The sequence below is a fragment of the Callorhinus ursinus genome, unplaced genomic scaffold (genome assembly GCF_003265705.2).
Source record: "Callorhinus ursinus isolate GAN/ISIS: 27379988/994484 unplaced genomic scaffold, GSC_fseal_2.0 scaffold12, whole genome shotgun sequence".
Lineage (NCBI taxonomy): Eukaryota > Metazoa > Chordata > Mammalia > Carnivora > Otariidae > Callorhinus > Callorhinus ursinus.
The window spans coordinates 62723204-62744640 of record NW_027397074.1 but is presented as its reverse complement, the minus strand read 5'-3'; the positions used below and the strand labels follow the sequence as shown (position 1 = coordinate 62744640).

At 36.3% G+C, this 21437-nt stretch overlaps 1 long non-coding RNA gene across 1 annotated transcript in view; it reads left to right on the top strand.

Moving 5' to 3' along the window:
* Positions 1-4940: 4940 nt before the first annotated feature.
* The window catches only part of LOC141373814 (uncharacterized), a 41033-nt gene continuing 24536 nt past the window's right edge, over positions 4941-21437 (top strand). The window contains exon 1 of the long non-coding RNA XR_012380136.1: positions 4941-5075. This is a non-coding gene — a long non-coding RNA (uncharacterized lncRNA). The remainder of the gene's footprint in view (positions 5076-21437) is intronic.

The following is a 21437-nucleotide window of genomic DNA, read 5'->3' as shown; positions in this document are numbered from 1 at the left end:
CTTTCTTTCTTTCTTTCTTCCTTCCTTCCTTCCTTCCTTCCTTCCTTCCTTCCTTCCTTCCTTCCCTCCCTCCCTCCCTCCCTCCTTCCTTCCTTCCCTCTCTTCTTCTTTTTGAATTGGAAAATAATGTGTCTTCTCTTGGTGTGGATCTCTTTTGAGTCTATTGTCTTGGCACTCAGATATTATAATTTGCAAATTTTTATTCTTCTGTATGTAAAATATCTGAAGTATTTCTGATGATTTCCTCCCTTCCATTTTCTTCCATTCTTCTGAATTCTCATTATTTGAATATTGAATCTCCTAGACTGACAGTCTGTTATAGATTGAATATTTGTGTCTGCCCCAAAACTCATGTTATAACCTAATCCCCAATGTGATGGTATTTGGAGGTGGAGCCTTTAGGAGATGATTAGGTCATGACGGTAGAGCCTTCATGGATGGAAATGGTGCCCTTTTAAGGTGTTGAGGAGACCAGAGCACCCTGTTTCCCCTTGTGAAGTTACAGTGAGAAGGTTGTTCTGTGAACCAGGATGCTAGTCCTCAGTACACACTGAACCTGCCAGTGCCCTGATCTTGGACTTTCCAGCCTCTAGAATTGTGGGAATTAAGTTTCTGTTGCTTATAAGCCTTCCAGTCTATGGTATTTGTTATAGCAGTCCAAACAGACTAAGGTAATCTCTAAATTTTATTTTCTCTCTCCCCTCCCTCCCTCCCTCCTTCCTTCCTTCCCTCCTTCTTTCTTTCCTTTCTTGAGAGATTTTGTTTTCAGGGAGATCTCAGCTCACTTCCAACTTGCCTATTGAGTTTATTGTTTCTCTTACCATATTTTTAATTCTCAAGGGCTCTTTTTGGTTTCTAAATATACTTTAAAAGTAGCATCCTGTAATTGTTTCATGAATGCTGCATTCTACCATCTATTTTATCCTCTCTAGAGACCCATTTTCTACCAGGTTGGAGAAGAAAGAATAACCTGAATATATGAAGTAAGTGAGGGGATCTAAGATTCTAACTTCTTAAACAGACTTTCAACCAATCTGTTATTTTAAAAACCATCTTTTCCTTTACTTCCAAAGCATCTGGTGCTTCCAACTACTGGAGTGTTTTCAGGGATCAGCAATGCAAGTTGGGTTGCTTATTGGCTTTCGTCACTGCCAATTTAGAATACAGCTCTCTCAGGGCTGGTAGATCCATTAACATTCATTCTGATTTTCAAATTCTGATTTTTCTCAATTTGTCTGCTTTTGCAATTGTTTTTTTCTCCTATTTTCTTTGTTCTCATGGTATCATTCCTTTAAAAAAATTCTGTAAACTGTTGTTTAAGTAGGGTTTTTATAAGGATTAGGATAAAGATGTATGTTTAGTTGACCTTATTTAACATCTTTACTTGGAATGGCACCACACATCTTTATGAGCAATTCAGTTATAATCATCCTCCCAATTCTCCTCACTTGACTTGGGGGTAGGGGAAGATAGTACAAAGAAAGAAAACCCTCTCAACACAAACAGGACATTTCTTAGAGAATTGAGCACTCTCCACCATTCCCCAGTTGGTGGTTGCAGACCTGTTTCTATATCCTATTAGAAAATTGGTGTTAAGGGTCTCATTCTAATTTTTTTGTTTTGTTTTAGAATTTTGCATTTAATTTTGGGCTTTGCACGTTAGCTAAAATTCTGAGATGACAGGGAAAATGCCACTCAATATCCTATTACATACTTAACTGGTTATTATTTCTTTCCTAAGAAGTCTTTTCTTCCCTAAGTTAAATTATAGAGTTGTTCTGAGTAATCAAGCCGTTGATAGTTACTTTGTTTGGTTTTCTTTCACCTGTGCCTTTTGATTATCTCATATCTTTGGCCTTAAACATAAAAGTAGGGACAGATTTTTTGTTTTTGTGCTCTCACAAACTTATGCAGATCTTCAAATGCGGTTTATCTGGGGCTAAGAATGCATATATCATCCTAAATGAAGATCGGATTAGGTGTATTTCATAACGTATGATTCTGTGTGTTAAAGAGTGGAAGTATTGAATTAGGACTTGTAGGAAAAATCCTTGTATAAGACTTTCAATCAAATCAAATAGATCATACTTATTGTATTTTAAAGTATTTCATTTTTCTTTTCTTACCTTTTAAATATTTAATGGCTTAAGACAACTTTAATACTATTCTAATCCCTTCAACATATACACATACATCATAAATTCTCAGGACATAAGGTTAAATGGTATCATAACTGTAAATCATTTCCCTTTTTAATGCTCCCTGATTCCATTTAAGGAACTCACCCTGGGACTGTATCTATTTCTAGCAATAATAGTTTTTATTCGTTGTCATTGTTCTTTTATATTGTTCTTTTTTTTAAAGATTTTATTTATTTGATAGAGAGAGATCACAAGTAGAGGGGAAGTGTAGAGGGAGAAGCAGACTCCCCACTAAGCAGGGAGCCCGACTTGGGACTCAATCCCAGGACCCCGGGATCATGAACTGAGCCGAAGGCACGCTCAACTGACTGAGCCACCCAGGCGCCCCTCTTTTATATTATTCTATTGTTATGAAGTAAATTCAAATGTGAGTGTATTTCTCTAGATGATGGAAAATAGGTTATTGATCTATTAATTTTTACACACTAGGGTTTCTTATTTTTTCAAATTTTTTTCCCCTTCTGACAGTGATACTGCTAGATTTTCCTCAGTGACAAGATTATCCAAGAGACAACTCCATTGCTTCTGTGCCTAGTACCTGGAGTTAATTTTCACCCTTCTTTTTTGATCTTACAAGCTTACTGCAAGTGTGATGTTGGTTGAAGAAAGTTTTCCTCATTCTATATATCTTGCACATGCCTCTTGACAATATTTTACAATATCATTTTTTATAAAAATTTGAATGGGTTAGAACTTTCTAATTCAATCATAGTAAAATAAAATAAAGTAACATTGTACTGTACTGCCTTAAATTGATCTAGGGTGCTTACTTAGGTGAAGCTTCAATCTTTGTCAAAGGTGATGACTACATTTTGTAGGCCGCCAATCAGGAAAGAAACATAATGGGGGCAAGTGCCAGCTTTGCCTGGAATTGAGCCATCTTGCCCAAAGCAAAAGGGAAAAATGAACTCTAGCAGAGTAGTGTCATTTAATGAAGGTTTTTCTTCATGTGCAGTAGCCAAGAGGTTATAGTTAAAGCCTGTTGTGGGTTTTGAGGTACAGAGACCCATCAGGACTTTGCCATTTGCTTGCTATGTAACCTTGGACAGATTACTTATCTAAACCTCAGTTGCTTCTTTGGTAAAAAATTTTATATCTTACAGGATTCTTATGAGGACTCAGTGAGATAAAGTTTGTGAATGTCTTTTGTAAATCTAAAAATTCCATGGAAATCCTACTGGTATAATTGTTTAATGCTTTCTACAGTGCAAGGGTTGCATTTTAGGACTACCTAACACAGTGTCTGGTATAGCATATACTCAATAAATAGTAGCTTTTTTTAATCCAAGGAAGAAAGATAAGCGTCCCATCAGTAATGAACAATTATAAGATACCAAAGAATTTCCAGCACAGCATAAACATTTTTTTTGGGGGGGGAAAAGACAATTACATGGAATACTCTAAAGTTTATACAATCTAACTTCCCAAGGACTATCATCATTATAGAAAAAGAGTAACTATGCACATATGGTGTATATGGCACAAGTGGCTGCCCTTTTTCATAAAAATAACACCAGATAAGCTAAAATTTACGTGAGAAGTCAATAGCTTAGATGATCATGGTAATAATAATAATGGTGAAATTTAACACTTTTTAGGAGTAGGAAAGAAACTTAGAAATCCCCTCCTCTATATTTCAATAAACTGATATTACTCTGAGATCTCATATAAGTAACTAGTTATTCACTTAAATGACTAAGTTACTAAGTAATTTAGTTGGTAATAAAACCAGAACTGAAACAGGAATCTGTTGATCCCTTAGTCCTCTTTCTACAATAGTAAGCTGTCAATTCTATCATTTCTGATTTCATTCACTTGACAGGACTTTAGAATATATTAGTCACTGGCAAACGTTCTATTATTAAACATTGTTTTATTAAAATAATAATAAATATTTTTCCTGAACATGCTAGTTCTAGAAATTATGCTTCCTAAAAAGTGCCCATTGATGCTATACCTGTGCCTCATTGGCTCCTCCTCACCTGAATAACTGTGCTGGAGAAAAGCAATTGTTGATTTCCTCACAAGAGCAATGGATCCTGTGGGTTACCTCCCTAGCATGTATTCTAGCCCCTTGTAGCATGCAGAAGCTGGAAAGCTGAAAACTACATTTCTCAGATTCACTCAAAGCTAGAATTACACTATCAGATAACCTGAGGGAGACCTCTTTGGAAGTGAGTGTGGGTAGTCACGTGCTCTTGCCCTTTACACTGGTGCTGATAGCAGCAAAGTGCCATAATTCTGGGACTGACATCTGTTTTAGAAGTTCCTCACTGCACAGATGCCTTATTGAATCAGAGGCAGCAGATTTTTATACGTTACAATCTAATATTCATAGCTATAATGTTTGCTTGATATTTCATTAAATGACTAAATCATAATTTTATTAAAAATTTCCCCATTGCGGGTAATTAATTGACTTCTTCCAATTTTTCCTATTATGAGTACTGTTGGAGTATAAGTCTGAATGCATAAAGTTATCTCCTGTAAAATTTTCACTCCTGAGGATAAATTAATAGATGCAAGATTATGAGCTGAAGGGCATGCTCACTTTTATAGAGTTTTATTCTGAAGAGATGCCTGTAAAGAGGCCTCTTCTGGGCAGAGGGCACAGAAATCAATGTATGTACAAACTGGAAGAAATGTGGTTTTACTTGAAACGAGGCAACAGTTGTTTTGTCTTGATTTCGTCCACATACCTACAGGCTGAGAAGACTCTTCCTTATGGAACGATGCCAATCAAAAGTAGGGCTGGGAAGGATGGTGGAAGTTTAGGGAATGCTCCCTCTGGATGGAGTCAGAATGGAGAAGAGAACTTCAACCTGACTTCTGTGCTGACCTTGAGAAGAAAAATTAGAATCTACAGTCATTGAGGTAGATGCAGTTACTGTGTAGCTATTTAAGGAATGTACAATTTTTATCCAATTATGAAAATGTTGAAATTTCCCATTTTAAATCATTAAACTTTGCCAATTTTCCTTAGTAATGTTCACTAAAATAATTTGAATGAATAGGGATGCTTTGATGATTGGGAACACCAAGGGAGGAAGCAGGGGACTATGCTAGTTTTCAAAGCCATACTAGAAGAGTACAGCTTAATGGTGGGCCACTTGGTGAGGTGAGCTGGCTGGCCCCTTCTCATGTCTGAGCCTGGGATCTAGTGTCTCAGTCAAGGGTGTCTGGAGATTGAGAGCTCTTTTGTGTGAATAGCCAAATGGTACCTAAGTGGTATACCCAATGGGACTAAAATCCGTTAACAATATATATTTTTTTGCTTTGTTAACACTAGTGTTCTTAACTTAATGGTTGAGTTATTTTATGTCTATCTTCATGAGATTTCATGGCAGAACAAAAATGTCTAAAGTAATATTTAGCACTAGGAGCATAAATAAGTTCAATTGCAATATATCTCTAACATAGTTAACACAAAATAAGACCTAGTAGCAGATAAAAAGCTATCCGATCAAAAAAAAAAGTTTGCATAAGCATTTGTCAAGTCAACTAAATGTGTTTATTAATCACCTGTTGTGTACATTGTGCTAGATACCCTGGGGATGGGGGGGGGAAGGTAGGTACCAAGAAGCATGAGAGATGTCTGTCCTAGCCCTCAAGGAACTATCAAGCTCTAATTTAATGAATATTAGCCAGGTGGACATTAGATGAAACATATATTGTGTATGCATGCATCTGTTGCAGTTTTGCCCTCTGTAAATATGGTGTGGAAGTGCTGAAGTCTCTAGTGCAAACATACACATATATGAGCAAATGACACTCTTCAGCTGTGTTGTTTTTTGTTTTAAGATTTTATTTATTTATTTGAAAGAGAGGGAGAGACACAGCGAGAGAGGGAACACAAGCAGGGGGAGTGGGAGAGGGAGAAGCAGGCTTCCTGCTGAGCAGGGAGCCCGATGCGGAGCTCGATCCCAGGACCCTGGGATCATGATCTGAGCCAAAGGCAGACACTTAATGACTGAGCCACCCAGGCGCCCCTTCAGCTATGGTTCTTATAATGCTTATGTTTAATGAATTTTTTAGATGTTTTTATTGATATACCCAAGAATGTGCTCTTTTTTTATTATGGAAATATATTTTTGATTGAGAATTATGGGTACTCTATTCTGTCTGACGTGTTGATTTTTCAAGCTGTCATGTAGGATAGGTGAGTTGCAAAATATAATGATGTATGCTTATGCTGTAGGTGAACAAGAACAAGTTTAAATATGTGTTGAAATGATTTTAGAGAAATCGTTAATTGTCCTTCAGAGTAATCTCTTTTAGGAGTCAAATCTAACAAAAGAATTGAATGTCATCCAGCTATTACTTAAAACAAAAGTAAACTTGATCATAATATATTACTGTGACGTAGGATAACACTACATAATATAAGCATAAACATTTTTTGATAATTAGATATGTAAGTTAGACTATGTTATATAAACTGATAATATTTTCTTTACATATCTTTCATGAATGTGAAAAATTTGGCAAAAAATATATAATAATCCTGGGATGCCTGGGTGGCTTAGTTGTTAGGCATCTGCCTTTGGCTCAGGTCATGATCCCGGGGTCCTGGGATCGAGTCCCACGTCGGGCTCCTTGCTCAGTGAGGAGCCTGCTTCTCCCTCTCCCTCTACTGCTCCCCCTGCTTGTGCTCTCTCTCTCTCTGACAAATAAATAAATAAAAATCTTAACAATATATATATATAATAATCCTGCAATATACACTCAATCTCATAAATAAAGATAGGTCCAGGTTTTTAATATATATTATCCTTAAGTAAGATACAGAGGAAACACTATGTACTTTAATTATATTTGTAGAGGAAACAATATTACCTAAAAATTTGGTTATTATATGTCACTATATTTTATACAGATGAGAAACCTCATATGGTAAAATTATATTTTTGGAAAATGGTTATTTTGTTTCACAAATTTATTTGGGAAATTATCAATTAACTGTTAATTTGATATTCACTAAAATTTTTATTCTGGAACTCTTGTCTAAAATATCCATTTAAAATAAACATGCCCATCTGCAAAATATGCAGTATTCCTTTTAATTCTTTTAATTGCTTTTTCTGACAAATATAATGAAATTATAAATTATCCTTCATATAATATGTTTTATCACGTAAGGCTTCATTTTTTTAAACAATATGATGAACTAAAAACAATACTTGAGGGGCACCTGGTTGGCACGGTCGTTAAGCATCTGCCTTCCACTCAGGGCATGGTCCCAGGGTCCTGGGATCAAGCCCCGCATCGGGCTCCCTGCTCCGCGGGAAGCCTGCTTCTCCCTCTCCCACTCCCCCTGCTTGTGTTCCTGCTCTCGCTGTGTCTCTCTCTGTCAAATAAGTAAATAAAATCTTAAAAAAAAAAAACAGTACTTGAGCAGGAATTGTATTACACCTGATATTAATTATCCCTATAGTTTCCAATTTATTTTTGGATTTATTATTATTGAGGCTTTAATTACTTATAATTAAAAATAGGATGAAGAAAACTAAATTTTAGTGGAGTCATCCTATGCTGAAAGTGCATTTTGTAGTTTCTGTCAATTATGACTTGCTTTTGCTTTTGCTTTTGAGAAAAACTGAAGAACATGCCAAATATGGCAATAAATCAGTGTGGAATGGGCAATCATTGAAATTTCAAAAGTCCTTTATACCTTCTGTATCAGCCTACACAATCTCACAAAATGAGAAAGTAAGTCATTATTCCATAATGGAGTAGTATTTTATGTCTTTAAACACAATATTTGTACTCATGTGACATTTTATTACTAAAGTAGAAATACCAGACTTTTAAAATTATTATAATATAGAGTAAAAAGAGGAAACATTGTTTATGACTCTGTGCACAAATAGGAGGAAATGTAAATTATGCCTTGAGACTAGGGAACAGTTGTTTTGTCCTTATTCTTCCATGCACCTATAGGCTGAAAAGACTCCTCTTCCTGGAATGATACCAATCAAAAATAGGGGCAGGAAGGATGGTGGAAATTTGGGGAACCCTTCATCTGGATGGAGTAAAAGTGGAGAACAAGTTGTGAAATGTTCTGTACCATCTGTATTAGCTATGTGTTACTGCATAACAAATAACCCCAAAATTTAACAGCTTAAATCAACTAACATAATTATATCACCTAGTTTCTGAGAATTAAGAATGTAAGAATGGCTTTGCTGGGTGGTTCTGGCTCAGGATCTCTCATGAGATTATAGTCAGACTGTTGGCTGAACTCCAGTCTTTGAAGACTTGAGTGGCATTGGTGGATCACCTTCCAAGTTCATTCATATTGATGTGACAGGAGGCTTCATTTCCTCACCATGTGCTGCTATGTCTTCTGTCAATGCAAATGATCCAAGATGGAGGCTGTAGGCTTTATACACTACTGTGAGAATTGGCACACCTTCCCTTCTACCATAGTCTACTGGTCACACAAATCAACCCTAATAAAATGTGGGACATGACTACTTAAGGATGTGACTATTAGAAGCCAAAGTCATTGGGAGTCATCTTGGAAGGTGGCTACAATCACCTTCCACAACATCCTTCATTCCATCATTTATTTATGCATTCACTTATCTGTTAACATTTATTAAGCCTTCCTGTGTTCCACCAACTATGTTAGATCTTGGAGATAACCAAGATAAACATAGTTGCTACACACATGGAGACAAAGAAGTATCAGATATTTATAGTGATTAAAGCTATGTTAAGGAAAACAACAGACTATCTCATTCACTCCCATAGTATTTGTATTTCCTTAACATAGCTCTCGTTCTTATCTGACTCCATGAGTGCAGGGAGCATTTCTACCCCAACGAGTGTACTTCCTCTTCTCTGATGATTTTCACTTCCATTCCACCCTACTACATGCTCACTCCATGCATATCATGGAGCTTTTCTTCACCTAAAGCCTCTTCACCTTCAAAAACGCTAATTTAAATAATCCACTCTTTAATCACAATTGATATTTCCAACTTCCTTATTTAACTAATTGTACTGGGATTGTACTATTGTGATTTCTAGTCCATTTATCCCTATACTTTCTTCCCATCTGTCAGACTTCTCCTGTCTCCACTTGCCCTTCTATACTCTTAATTTCTACAATCCATCATTTTAATTTTCCTGTTGCCAATATCCCAAATTCCCTTCCCCTTTTTTGACAAAATGCCAAACTAGGATGAACCCAATTATCTATTTCTTTATTCCTTTAGGTGACAGCTAGAGCACTGTAAGAAAAATCCAAAACGGTATATGGATTTCATTATAAATTTATAATCATCAAATTCAAATGTATCCCAAGTATGCCAAAAACCTGATCTCATTTTCTTTTCTTTTTTTTAAGATTTTATTTATTTATTTGAGAGAGAATGAGAGATAGCACGAGAGGGAAGAGGGTCAGAGGGAGAAGCAGACTCCCTGCTGAGCAGGGAGCCCGATGCGGGACTTGAGGGACTCCAGGATCATGACCTGAGCCAAAGGCAGTTGCCTAACCAACTGAGCCACCCAGGCGCCCATGATCTCATTTTCTAAGTCAGCTTGTTCTTCCACTACACATTATTCCATTCCTTTTCTACTCTCCTTAAATATCTGACCTGTCTCCACCCTTATACTCCCAGCTCTCAGCAGAAAACTTCTAAAGAGGAAATAGAAGCCACCATCTGGAGATGACTCAACTTTTCTGTACTATATTTCCAAATGTAATTCTAGTTGCACCCATTCTGCTTCCATCTTTCTTCTTTTAGTCACTGGAGAAAAAGAAGCTTAAAATTTCAAAAGATAATGGGTATTTAATGAAGGAAGAATCTGGAGGAGAAGAACTGGAAAACCTTTGACTTTAGGTAAAGATTAAGATGGTAGAATTTAAAGTTCTCATTTTAAATTAGAGATGAGCAAATCCATGATTGAACCTAAGGGGTTACAACTACATAGGTTCTTCTGCGATGTTTTCATGGCACCTCACCCCACCTATTCCTTTCTTTTTCCTTTATCGCTGTGATTGTTTACAAGTCTGTCTCCGTAGCCTCCTGCATCTCCCCATTGAGGAGAGGGCCTGATTGAGAAAGAATGACAATCCTTATAGTGACTCAAGCCCTTAGCAAGTACAACTTATGAAGCCAGGTTTTATGAGTGAGGTAAAGCTGTTAAGGCTGGGGGAGGAATTAAGCAAAATGATGCAGTTTGAGAAAATAGAACCTAAGTATGATTTAAAAAAATCCTAACTGTCCCCCCCCAAAATACCCAACAGTGCAATAAGAGAGAAATAAGTGGGGAAACAAGGAAATAAGTTGAATCATATTAACAATTATTAAAGGTAAAGGCTTCAGTTGTAGAAAGTTAGTGGATTCAAATGCTTGGTCTCTCAGGAACAAAACATTGTCCTCTATTCCAGTATGAGGATTCCTCCCCTTCTGCAGTGGAAGACCCATGCAGATAATTGCTACAACTTTCCACACATGATTTCAAACATTGGAATCAGTTTCAAGAAATCTCATATGTCTCATTTATTCTCTGGTTGTATGATTAACTTTATAGATGGTCTCCCCATAGGCTCAGGAGACACATGAAAGGTAGATATTTGATGATTTATAGATATCTGTGGTGGTAAATGTGTTTTAATTTTTTATTGCTTTTATTGTTCTTTCTTATCTTTGAGTGAATCAGATGGGAAAACTCTAGTTGAGGGGAGCAGCCCTCTTTTATGTTCTGCTATTTGGGAATGGGTGCACATGGGTGCACATGCGGGTGTATGTATGTGCTGGGGGAACAGGTCTGGTTACCTCTTCCTACCACATTTCTCCCACCATCTCCTCACTTTCAGGGTTTCTTCTATAAGACAGTTGGTCAATGTTAAAATATAGAATTAGCAAAGACACAATATTAAGAACTATTAGGTCTACTTAAAAGTGAATTATAGTCACTAAAGGCTGATAAGATTTATAGTTGGAAAAGGCATCATCATAGAGAAACGAGAAATAATGAAAAAAAAGTGGAAAACCTGGAGAAGTATTAAAATAAGACAAAATGGCAGCCTAATTGGTGAGTGTTCTTTGAAAAGAATTGAAATCCAGATCAGGTCTAATGAAGGCTCAGAGGCATCAAATTCTAAAAGGATTGATGTAGTGCTGGAGCACTTGGGTGGCTCAGTCGGTTAAGCATCTGACTTTTGATTTTGGCTCAGGTCATGATCTCAGGGTCATGAGATAGAGCCCCCTGCCTTGGGCTCCATGCTGGACGTAGAGCATGCTTAAGATTCTCTCTCTCTCTCTCTCTCTCTCTCTCTCCCCCTACCCCCACTCTCTCTCTCTCAAAAAAAAAAAATTGATGTAGTGCCACTTTTTATTATTCGTGAAAGAAAGAGTGCTGTATTATAAATAGAGTGTTTATGTTACAGGATTTTTGTTCCCTTAGAACTTGTGGTTCTTCATCATGCCACTTCAAAGAATGAAGAGGTAGACCAGACAAAGAGTGGTGGGCAGCAAAGCAAAGTTCATTAAGCAATAGTACAAAGCTCCCAGAGAGGAAAGGGAGCCAAGAGGATTGCTGTTTGGCCATTCAAATCTAGGGGTTTTTATAAGCTCTTTCAATGAATTATCTTAAGCATTCGGAGCATGGGCCCCCTGTGGATTGGCTGCTAAGGTGTGCCAATCAGGGCTTTGATCATGCACCTGTCTACCTATTGGGTTATTGTTCATGTGTTGATGGTCTTTTTGGGCTGACAGCTGGAGACTAACTGCTTCAACTTGTGATAGAAGCCAAGGTTTTATGGTTAAATGTTGTGTTTCAGGATGTTTTGCAAAAGTCACTTCTGCAGAGGCTGCTAGACAGGATGCTATCGTGGTCTTGTCTAAGCTGTAGAACAGAATGTTAGTGCAGTTTTATCTTAGCTGTCCTGGCTTTTCTGCTTTCTTGTTGGGGACCCTGGGCCTGACTACCTAAGTGTCCAATTAACCTCTAACATTTATTTGAATTATAAATGATGACACTTTGTAATGCTTGATTTTATTTTATTTTTTAAAGATTTATTGATTTATTTGGGGGGCAGAGAGGGAGAGAGAGGGAGAGGAAGAGAATCTCAGGCAGACTCTCTGCTGTGTGCAGAGCCTTTGCACAGGGCTTGACCCCATAACCCTGAGATCATGACCTGAGCCAAAAAACTGACTATGCCACCCCGGGGCCCCTGCTTGATTTTATTTTTAACTGATTTTACCTTTTCCCTGTATTATCAACATTTTGAATTCTGTAGATTTTGTTCTCTGTCAATAAATCCATAATCAGTGTTAAAAGATTTTTCACATACACAAAATTAATCATATAGTAAGTAATGAATCATTTTAGAAACAATGTGAGTACAGTTTAAAAACTAAAAAAAAAAAAATACAGAGTTGAATTCAATAGAGACAGGTAAATTTCAGATGCCAAAATAAAAAGGGGTGGAGTGGGGAGAGATCAAACAAAGCAATAAGCAGGTACCAATACCAACATGACTTATGGGATTTGGAAAGTGGGGTTAGAATTTTAATTCTCATGTGGGTAAAAGAGGGCCAAGGAAGAAGGTGAGGTGGGGAGTGAGAACTGACTTATTCTCTAAAACGCACAATTTCTAAAAACAGCCTGTTTACTATCTCTTCCTTGTGTCCAGGAGAAACCTCGTGCATATTGTGTAGGATAAATCAGTGACCATTATTGAGTAGATCTTTTCTTTCCAGAGAAAAGGAAACTAGTCCAATTATATGGTCCTCATAGCAAGGGTAGATCTCAGTGTAAGGCCATATTTGTCCCATGAGAAAACCATCAAGTCCTTTCTTCCTTCCTTCTTCCCCCCCATACCTCCCTTCTTTCATCCTTATAATTTTTTTTAATTATTTTGCTCTTTTTCAGAATAGCACATATCCCTGATTGATGATAATTAAATCAATGCCTGTATGGAACAAGCTTGAACATAATTTATGATTAAAATCAAATGTGGATATAGTGATGTTTTATACCTAGCAGCTTAAGGAATAGCAGGAGTGGCCCCAGTAGAAAATTCAATATCAGGGGCACCTGGGTGGCTCAGTTGGTTAAGCGACTGCCTTCAGCTCAGATCATGATCCTGGAGTCCCGGGATTGAGTCCTACATCGGGCCCCCTGCTCAGCGGGGGGTCTGCTTCTCCCTCTGACCCTCTTCCCTCTGACCCTCTTCCCTCCGACCCTCTTCCCTCTCATGCTCTCTATCTCTCATTCTCTCTCTCTCAAATAAATAAATAAAATCTTTAAAAAAAAAGAAAATTCAAAATCAGAAGGAAATTAATATAAAAATTGGTACAGGATTTATAAAAACCCTGGTGTACGGACATTTCCATAATTCAAGTTCTGTGAGATTCTTTCTCTCTCTCTTTCACACACACACAGACAGTTGTTATGCTTAGAGTTAAAAACTACACATACCATAAGAACTACTATAGAGAGAGTTATCAAATTTTGAAAATAGGAGAACTTTTACCACAAGAATCAGAAATATGAGAACAATTAGAAATACCTTAAACATCATGCCAGTGTAGATTACAGGGAGCTTCCTGTGACTCTACCCACTAGGAACCAAGCCTCCACCCGCCAGATTAGGCTCCTGTAGACTCATTTGTGGAGGTGTTACATGCTGTGGAAAGTGGGGGTGAGCTCTAGCAGTGTGGCTGTGAACTTTGGCCAGAGTTTACTTAAGAAAACTGGCTAGATTTGTGGATGATTTTACTGTGGTACAGTCAGGTGACCCTGAAGTGATGGTCACAGTGACCAATGGAACAAAATCTTCACACTCTCTGTTCATGTTTTTTGTGGTTGACAATAGACAGAAAGCTACCGCAGCAGGTGGAATTCCCACATACTGTCTTAGAAGAGAGGCTGGTTTCTCTGACAAAGAAATGGTTACAAGTGAGTATTAGAGGGTTCAATTAAGCATCTCTTTCCAATTGACTAGTTTTATGAAACATAGTTCTTTTGTAATTTTTTGCAGCAGATGGTATTAATGAACCTGGTGTGCTGGCAAACAATGGAGGTTTTGTAGCCCTCTTGTTATAAGATATTTCTTGGAATGGGTATTGTTGGAGTGATATAATTAGGAATGATTGATGGAGAGTGTGTTAACATAATTTAAACACACACACAAATGTCTTCTCATACTTTAAACCTGATGGATGCAGAAACACCAAAAAAGTCAGATTACTATGTTGAAAGTATCTGCAAAAAATGTAGCGCATCAGGCAGGATTCCTGCCAGAGCCTCAAAGTGATGGTAAAGTCTGCCCAATGAATAGTTCAGGCCACACAGCAACGAGTAAAAGAAATTGGTGTTTCAAAACCGAAAAGTCAGACATTATTTACTGTTTTCTGAGAGATTGTGAAATACAGTCACACACTCACCTTGGAAGGAAAGATTATTTCACTTTAATTTTGAACAGTTAAAATTTCCAGAGTTAAAGCTATCAGGAAGATAGTACTGGATACTGAGGATAACCAAATGAAACTTTCTAGAGGTCATCCCACATGAATAAAATCCTTTAATATCATTTTACAGGAGGTTCTTAGAAGTATTATTTTGAATGACTACAAAAGGTATGATGGTTGAAATATGACTGCACTTAAAAATATAAATTGTAAGGTTGATGTCTTTAAAACTTCATGGGTCAGCACTACTTTAAAGAGGACAACTGCTGGCAATTTGTACAGTCACATTTGATTCATTAGAATTCACTGTGAAGTCTGATCTTATTACAGTAGCTATAAATGGGATAAGAGGTACAAGTTTTATGTTGCATTATGAAGTTTCTACTTATACAACTAATGAAATTGATGAAGTCATTCATGTAAGTAGAAAAGAACTGGGGCATGGTGCCCTGACAGATAAAGCTTTATATATTGTTATTCACAAAGATTTTGTTTTCACTATGAGAGTCACAGTTGAGGTTCTTGAATAAAATGGGTCATCTCCTATAGAGGTGTTCTCCAGTTAGAACTCTCTTTGATTATTCAAATATTCCATATTTGCATTGTCCATTATGATACCACCAGCCACTTGTAGGTCCTGAACTCTTGAATTGTGAATATCGGAGAAACTGAATTTTTAATTTATGTTTAAGTTTGAATTTAAATAGACACATGTGATCAGTGTGTCTATTGATTACATTATCGGGCCGTACATGTCTACAGCATTGATCTACATTGAAAGTTTAGATTAATGAATGCAGGGATTCCAGCTTCTTCTGCTCTTGCATATGTGGCAATATGATTAATTACCAAAAACAATCCTAAGGACAGTGAAATAGGTTTTCATTTGTTTACAGAATTAATGGAAATTGAAGTTTAAAATGAGGTGATATGGATTTTAAAATAGCTGACATCCATAAGGGAATAGCTGAAATGCAACCCAATATTAAATTTCCAGGGGCATCAATAAAAATTTAATGGAGGCCATTTAACAAGCCTCAGTAGTAAAGGAGAAGATATAACAGGTAATGAACAAACAATTCAAAGCCTCGGGCATCTAAAAATAAAACAGACCTGTTGTGAAAACTGTCCAGATTCCATTAACAAAAATGATCCAAGGCTTTTGGACCAGGGAGATATAATTGTTAAAACTTTAAAAATTTTATTTATTTATTTATTTTAAGATTTTATTTATTTATTTGGCAGAGAGAGACACAGCGAGAGAGGGAACACAAGCAGGGGGAGTGGGAGAGGGAGAAGCAGGCACCCCCGCTGAGCAGGGAGCCCGGCATGGGGCTCGATCCCGGGGCTTGATCCCAGGACCTGAGCCAAAGGCAGATGCTTAATGACGGAGCCACCCAGGCACCCCAAAACTTTGAAAATTTTAAAAAAGAGAATAACTATTGCTCAGTTGGGTGGAGAAACATTTTCTGTACTTGCATCCTCATACAGTGCCATGCCTGAAGTAAGAGACTTCTCTGATGTTTACAAAGATAATGAGGGGCTGCAATTAGAATCTGAGGCAGTCTCCATTGACACAATAACTGGCACCAGAGACTCTGGAGCACTGGCAGAGCTGTATCCACACATGATTGCAGTACTGTTTTCCAAGTTCCAGTGGGGTCAATGAAAGACTGAATATCCCACTGTCCTGCACTCAGAAATTTACCAAGAAATCAAGGTAAAAGATTGTGGATGTTATCTGGCTGATGATAAAATGAAGCATTATTGTAAAGTAATTGCTGTAACTCTTGTCAAAACTCTAAATGATAGAAGCAGGATGGTAATAGAAGAGGCAGTTTCTCAATTATTAGCTCTTCTTTCTCATGATTTCTTAAATAATGATCAGGTAGAATTCACCACACCAACAAAAATTTCAGCATTTCAGGAGTACTTTCTAGTGTGTGGGTTTATATACAAAATAAATATATACAGTATTTTATTAAAAGTGAAATAGAGGGAATTTAAAAAAGAAACAAAAGGAAAGACTTGGGCAGTGTGAAAATAGAACAGGAATATTTGGAACATAGTGATGAATTTCTATAAATGAAAAATAATTATTTAATTAAAAATAAACAATGGGTGGTTTAGAGAGCAGAGTAAATAACTGAAAAAAGTGTTAGCAAATTGTACAATAGGTCTAAGGAAATTTCTGGGGGAAAATACAGAGAAATAAAGGGATGGAAAAATATGAAAGATAGGTCAAGAGAAAAGATAGGTTAACAACCCAAATTTTCTTTGAAATGATGTGTCCCCATCTACTGTCCAACACTATTTTCTTAGATGCAAGCCAGAAGAAAAAATGATCTAATAAATCAACATTTCAAAAGAGACATCAGTAGAAAAAACAAGTTACAAAATTAGACCGTCAAGGAACCAAACATAGTAATGATCAGAAATATATTATAAAACAATTTATAAATGAATGTTTAAGGAAATAAAAGTAGGAAAGCATAAAAATAAGTAAGTGATAAGATTTAAAATAACAAAGCAAATCTGAAGAACAAACCAGAAATTAAAAAATATATATAATCACTGAAACTGCAAGATAGAATTGAAGAAATTATTAAGGATTCAACAAAGAGAAGGAAAATGGAAAAGACAAGTTAGGACATGTGGACAGTAGAATGAGAAAGGGTTGCATACATCTAATCAGAGTTCCCAAAGGGTAGAAATGCAGGAGTGGGAAGAAGTAATATTTGAAGAGGTAGGGGCTGATTATTCCCAGATTGAGGAGACATGACTTCTCAGGTTCAGAAAGCACCTCAAATCCCATAAGGATAAATAAAAATAAATCTAATTCAAGACATATTTAGCAAACTGTAAAACTCCAAAGTAAAGAGAAGATATCAAAACACCTGGAAAGACAGCCTACCTATGCAATGTCAGCTTGATTCACTGGAGGACTCTCAAAAGCAATAATAAAAAACCAGAAGACGATTAAGTAATACTTTAATAATAAGGCTTAGGGAAAAGAACTAACAACATAGAATCATATGCTCAGCAAACTATTTCTCAAGATCGAGGAACATTTCTTCAAGCAAACAAAAAACGGAGTTAATTACAAGTACTTTCTTAAGAGAAAATGTTACAGAAAGAAGAAAAAATCTATCTCAGACTAAACAAAGTCTAAGATGCAATTAGGAATGAAAAACTAAAACATTTTAAAACATGTGGGTTAGCCACAAATTATCAACCATAATAATGTCTAATTTGTGGCGTTAGTAAACAATTAAATAAAACTTGTTTCTGGACAAAAGTATTACATTAGATAGGAACTGTGCTATAGGAGTTAAAGCCCTACATGTTAGGTGTATGTTAAAAAGAAAGTACGCACTGATTAATTTTGATTTTGTGAAGTTAAATGTGCAGTTACTTTGTAGAATACCCATTAACAATAAAAATAGAGTAACATTCAAGTCAGTACTGGAGGGAAAAATATGATTTAAAAAATGCCACGAGAAAGCAGGAAGACAGGGAAGAAATGAAGATGAAACATATCAGTATTTATATCAGTAAATACAAAATACAAAAATTAAGAAGGTTAAATATATCAGTACAAGTAAATGTGAGTGGATTAACCTCCCCTTCACTCCCACACACAGAGCTAAAAGATAAACAATTGGCTATATGTTACCTACAGTAGATCTATATAAACCTGGAGGTCACAGGTTTATTTTAAAGATGGTCAGGTAAAGTCAGATATTTCCCTTTTTTTTTTCTCCCATAAACCATTTGAAACAATGAGGAGAATAAAAACTAAAACTACAAATACCAGTTTGTTCATTTCTTTTAAATTAGGTAGCAACAAAGACCTTAAGTTCCCAAAGTGGAGAGAGGGTTGGCAAAGCAATAGGCAGACCAGGAGTAGGAAGCAGGACCTTCCATCAGCCAACCTCAGAAAGTTATGAAAGCCAATCCTATCCTAAATCCGTTGTTGGCTCTAACTGAAATGTGCTACCCAAACTGTTTTTTGACTTTTATGACTTCCTTGGATTCTCTTCCAAGAGTTAGAGGAGTCAAGGTTAAACCAGGAACCATATGATGAAGAAGTCACATTGGGAAGAAGCCCCAGTGGGAAAGCAAGTATTATAAAAATTCTATATTGTCTATCTCCATTGGGGTCATAAGGAAAATTCTTGCTAGCCTCAAACTCTTCCCTCTCCGTTCTCTCAGTGCAGGACTGGCTAGATAATTTTTAAGGCCTGATGCAAAATGAAAATTGTGGAACTTTTTGTTTGGAATTATTAAAAATTTTACTAAAAAATTTAAAAATACTCTGCTTGGTGACAAACAGAGTATTAAACCAAGCACAGAGCCTTTCTATGCAAAGGATGTTGTGCTACCATACATGTTATATGTCTTTGAAACCTTGCCTCAATGGAACTCTTTCCCAGAAAAAAACTCACCTCCTGAAAATATGAAATAAAGAAGAGTCAACAGAGGGTTTAATTGGAGATACTACCACAAAATGGAAGGAAGGGAACAGGAAAACAAATTCATAAAAGCAAAACCTTCATCAGAAACTGTTGTTATGAAACACTAGAAAACTGTCAAGCTTTCACCACGAAAAACATAAAAAAGAAAACTGCCACTCTGTGGAAGAGTATGGGAAGAAACGGCGAGGCACTGGAAAATGGAAACCAAATTGGCAGAGTGAATGAAAACAGTAAAATAATATCATCATGTGAATCAGTGGTTCTCAAGCCTGGCTGTTTATTAGAACCACCTATGGAACTCTTAAGTCCTACCAGTGCCCCAAATCCATGTCTGTGGGTTTTTCTTTAATAGTTCTGGGCTGGAGCCCAGTCATTGGTATATTTCAAAATCTGCACAGGTGACTTTAAAGGGCAGCCAGTGTTGAGAGCCACAACATAACTGAAGGAAAAATTAGAAGGCAGGGAAGGCGATGATCTAATAAAAAAAACAGTAGGAGGCAAAGGAGAAAGAAAATGGGAGCTGCTGTCAATGCGCCAATTTCCTTATTTTTATTAGCTGAAGATAACAGTTGTAAGCCTATAAACCAATTAAGGTATATATAACTATATCAGCACAAATGCAAAAACTAAGAAATATATTAAGGTATTAAAAGTACCTAAAATAAGTTGGAGAAGGAAATGGGGGTACAGATAAAATATATTAATAATTTTCAGAAGGAAATTTAGAAATATATCGCCCCAAATGAACACGATAAGTTTAATACATAAGGTTATATAGGTAACAAGTAGAAAAGAATATAACACTTCTCAGTTTTCAGGAGAAACATACACCAAAAACTAAGAAAACAGACAACAGGATGAATAATTAAGATATGCGAAGAGAGAAGATGTCAAATAATTTAATAGGACTTAGACCACCATACTAAATAAGTGATTAAAAAGTTAAAAATAAAAGGATGGATAAAGAAAATAGAGATTTTCAAAAACAGCTAAAAGATAATGTAGGTAGGAATAATTTAACATAAAATGTGCACAATTTATCTGAAGAATTATAAAAAGCTCTTCAAGAGACACACATACCCATAAAGTCTAGAATATTTGAAAAAATGGAAATGTACTACTGTGTTCTAGATTACAAAGATGCAATTCGTGAAGATGCTAATTCTCCCTGAGTTAATAAATAACCTAAATCATAAAATGCTAGTAAGAAATACCAATAGGTCTGTGCTCATTCATGATAAATGGAGCCTCCTTTTGCCCATCACAGCCACTGGTCACATACCCATTCTCTTCACCCTGACGCCTAAACCCCAAGGATAAAAAATACCCAAAGATCCAATGTTTTAAAATACATTTTGGGGCACCTGGGTGGCTCAGTCAGTTAAGTGTTTGACTCTTGATTTTGGCTCAGGTCATGATCTCAGGGTTGTGAGATCAAGTCCCCCGTTGGGCTCTGCTCTGAGTGTGGAGCCTGCTAAAGATTCTCTGTCTCCCTCTGCCCCTCCCCCCCCAATAAAGCTCACTGGTGTTCATTATTTAAAAAAATACATTTTATGAAGCCACTATCATCTAAAAAAAAACATAAAAGACTAAATAATAAGCAATATTGAATAACCACAAGTTTACTTCTTTACCTTCAACCCATACTAGGAAGGCTAGGGCATTTTATGCCATTATTTTACTGAAGTTGGATCAGGTCTCTGTAGAAAGCATCTATTAGCAATAATGCACCTTGGATAAACCTCATTGGCTACGATACTGCCACTGTGCAAAGCTTTGTACAAAGCATCTAAAAGCAAGTAAAATACAGTGGCTAAAAAAAATACAGTGGCTAAAAAAAATAAAAATAAAAGCAAATAAAAATACTAAGATAATTCAAATATGGAAATGTAGGCAAATATTTTTTTTGAAAAGTAGGCAAATATTTTAATACATTTATAGCTAACATATTATTTCATATGCTAGGTTATAAAAATTGTATTTGTGTGAGGCCCTAGGAATCAATAGACCTTTTTGTAAGAGGACTAAAGGAAAAAAATGAAAGACAATGATAATGTTTAATTTCATATATTGTATTCCTTGAGTTGATTCTCTATAGTCCAAAAGTGTTTAGCTTAACTTAAAGTTTTCTTCCATATGTTAGGTTTACACTGATTTTCCTTATTGTTTATATTGTTTGTTTTCAGTCATTTATTCATGCATACATTCAAACATTTGAAGTGAGTATTTTTATGCTTGCTCCTGTGTTAAATCTTATAGACTAGGGGTAGTAAAAGAAAAAAAACATTTCTCTACTCACAATACTTCTGAAACTAACTACCTGGAGT